The sequence below is a fragment of the Arachis hypogaea genome, chromosome 12 (assembly GCF_003086295.3).
Source record: "Arachis hypogaea cultivar Tifrunner chromosome 12, arahy.Tifrunner.gnm2.J5K5, whole genome shotgun sequence".
Classification (NCBI taxonomy): Eukaryota; Viridiplantae; Streptophyta; class Magnoliopsida; order Fabales; family Fabaceae; genus Arachis; species Arachis hypogaea.
Window position 1 is genome coordinate 62,726,247 of NC_092047.1, and position 3,525 is coordinate 62,729,771.

The 3,525-nt window shown below is 35.7% G+C and overlaps 1 long non-coding RNA gene across 1 annotated transcript; it reads right to left on the reverse strand.

Annotated features, from left to right (window-relative positions):
* Positions 1-413: 413 nt before the first annotated feature.
* Positions 414-3,291, reverse strand: LOC112727442 (uncharacterized). The gene is made up of 2 exons (XR_003165778.3): positions 2,754-3,291; positions 414-2,672 (listed from the first exon to the last, which is right to left on the reverse strand). It is a non-coding gene; the product is annotated as an uncharacterized lncRNA (long non-coding RNA).
* Positions 3,292-3,525: the final 234 nt, after the last annotated feature.

Genomic DNA, 3,525 nt, shown 5'->3' on the forward strand with positions numbered 1-3,525 from the left:
ATATTGAGGAGTAAATCAAGCAAGCATAATTGACCTTAATCCATAAGTCCTAGCTAACTAATTAACTTAGTGAAAAGCTAGCGTCAATGGAAACAAGAATCAACTAACAACCCAAGAATTACCACTAAATGTCGGATATTATGACTCTAGTATCCTAGGAACTCATTTTCCAAGTCAAGGTGTGAAAATGTACTCAAAATCTCCAAGTGGCATTTTCACAAACACTTGGTGAACAATAAAGCAAAACATAGGAAATTGCAAAGGAAAGTGAAAACTATAACCAAATTATTCACAATATCAATAATAGAAACTCAATCAAGCAAATAGAAATCATAAAACATTAAATTTATTAACCAAAGCTTCAAGGAATCAAAATTGCATATATTAACAAAATAACTAGAACCATAAGAACATAAGAGTAAATGTGATGTAATTAAAGAGAAATTAAAGAGTACTTACAAAAGAGATGAGCAAAATCCAAGACCAGAATTGGAACTATAAAATTCTACAATGAAACCTAATTAAAAATCCTAAGAGAGCATTTCCTATACTACTCTATTCCTACTCCTAATAATGTTTTCTATCCTAAAAATGAGCTCCCCCTTGATATGGAATGAAGTCCCCTTGATATAGCACCCAATCAGCTTCAGAAACATAAAAAATTGGGCCAAGAGGCCTCCAAAATCGTGAGCCACGTGACATTTTAATGAAGTCATGCGTTGGGACTTGTGCGTACGCACAGAAGGTTGTGCGTACGCACACTTGACTGTGTGCTTCTCCTTTGTTTTCTTCATGACATCTCCCATTTGCATGCTTCCTTCCATTTTTGCCTAGTCATTCACGCCTAATTGACCTGAAATCACTTAATAAAATATATCACGGCATCGAATGGAATAAAAGTAGAATTAAAATGATCAATTGAAGCACAAAAATGCATGCTTTTACATTTAGGTTCAAATTAGAGAAAAATCACAAAAGTATGATACTTTGATGATTAAGTGTGAGTTTATGTGATAAGATTCGTCCAATTCAAACCTAAAAATCATCAAATATGGACTCATTAGGGCTCTGTTTTATTTTTATGGATTAATAATGCAAGTGTTTTCTTTATTTTGATTCATTCTTCTCTCCTCTTTTAAGATTGAGTTTCGTCCTTCATCAATATGGATTTGAAGTATTGAGAGATATTCTAATTATGTCTTGGATTCCTTTATTACTTTTGAGGGATTGAATATTAGAATTAGTTTGAAACTCGTCTCATAATCTTCATTGATTTTAGAATTAGTTATTGAATATATGACATTTAATTCATGTAAGGATAGTCTTTGAAAATTGTGTGGCTTACAATCGAAATTGTTGTTAACCTCTTCTCTTGATTAATTGACCAAGACATTGGTGATTAATTAAGTTTAGAGAAATTAGATTGCCAACACATTAAAATTCAATTATAAATGATTTGGTATGAAAAAATTTTTGCATGAATCGAAGTTTTGAAAACACAATTATTATTATTATTCCTAAAGGATTTAGCATCCCTGAAACCTTTAACATTCCCTATCTTGATTTCTTTTAAATTATTTAAGCTTTATTTCGTCCCTCCACTTTTCCTTCACTATTCTTATTCCAAGTCACAAACCAATTCCCTCTTGCCAAGGTGTGATTGATCTAATTAGAGATATAATTAGACATTACTTGCTTCAATCCATTAATCTCCGTGGGAACAATATTCACTCACTGTGGTATTACTTGATATGATTTGGTGCACTTGTCAATGTACAAGCATATCAATTTTGGCTCATCAGAAGGAATTCTCACCACATCGCACGCACTATTGTAGAACCCCAGGCCCTGAAATGACCATTTGCTAGTAACCGACCCGCCTAGCACCACGTGGGCTTAGATCCATGAAAATGCGCCATCACCGACATCGGCAACATCACGATTGGGACATTGTTACGGACTCGACTTCTAGCCTTAACAGCCCCATGGCCCAATGAAAACTCGCCTCCTTAGGCCTAAATCTCCTCATTGACCCACGATCTTGGACAACTCAACACAGATCGCTAATCGAGATCCGAATACAATTACAAATCAAATCTTGTCTAATTTAGAGGATTGTAGGGAGGAAAAAGTGAATATATAAAAGAGAGTCTTAGACTCCTCCAGATATGATACACTAAAACTCTAAAACCCTACCTCTCCAGAGTGTTGTTTCCTCCACTATTTACTCCGAAAGCCAGAAGTCGTGAAGCTCATCAACCTCGTCAGATTCCAGATTCCATCGTTCTGGGTCACTCCTGAACAATTTACTTTCTTACTTTCAAAAATTCTTTTACTTTTTGGATCAATCTAATTGCTCCATCCTAGAGAGACAACTCAAGAAATAAAACTCCCGGTTTATACTTTTTGAAAGAGTTAAAGAACCTTTACCCCTTTCTAAATTTGATTGTAGAAGTTTGGTGTTGAGAGGTGCTACAACAATAATAAACCGATTTAATATTTTTTCTTCAGACACTGATATTTTACACTTACTCAAGCTAATGTAGGGCCTAAACGAACTTAAGGCGAGGTCCAAAGAGTCATACATCATCGGTATAGAAAAAAACCACATCCGCTACTCACCAATCGCTATCTCCACGCTTTCTCATCTCCATTAGAATCCAAATTTGATACTGAAAAAAAGCAGAGTTAATATTTATGACAACAGAGCAGTGCTGTAAAGAAAATTGCATGGGAGAGGCTATCACTATAACCTGCGAGAGAGAGAGGGGGTAGAAGGGGTCGTTGTGAGAAAAACGTGAGATGAGAGCATAAGATGACAACATGGTGGCACGATGAGATGAGACCTTGAGATCCAACGAGTGGGTAACGAAGCAATAAGAGACGAGTAGCACGAGCAATGGGTGAATTGCAAGTAGCCAAACAATAAAAAGAAGCGATGAGAAGAAGATGTTGATAAGAGACGAAGGTGATGGGTGGTTCTAGGGGCACAGCGAGAAGCACGGAGAATGGGAGAAAAAGATAGTAGAGGGAAGCTAGTGATGGTGCCTTTCTAGGTGATGTTGTGAGCTCGAAGAAGATGAGGGATGATTAGGAGATTGAGAGAAAAGTGAATCCTAGTGTAGAACCAAATTAAGTATTAGGATTTCAGGAAGAAAAGAGATTGCAGGGTTTAGTATCTATTCTAGGCTGGGTGATCTAAGCTCATCCCAAATTTGATTGGATAATCTAATCTGATGTGATTTTTTTTTTTCAATTTTGAGTGGATCACTTTTAAACGAGTCGAAATTCACCAGATCTTTAGGCGCATGCCGAATCTTCAGGTTGGACAGCACAATGTACATGGTCTCTTAATTTGTATACCAAACCAAATGGTAATATGGATTAATGCATTTAAAAATATTAAGAATTTTGAATTTATAAAAAATAAAAAAATTAGTGAATGAACTAGTTTGGTGCACGACATTCAATTTTAGGGAGTAAAATGAGAACCTTAATGCAAAGTCAGAGACCAATTTGATACAT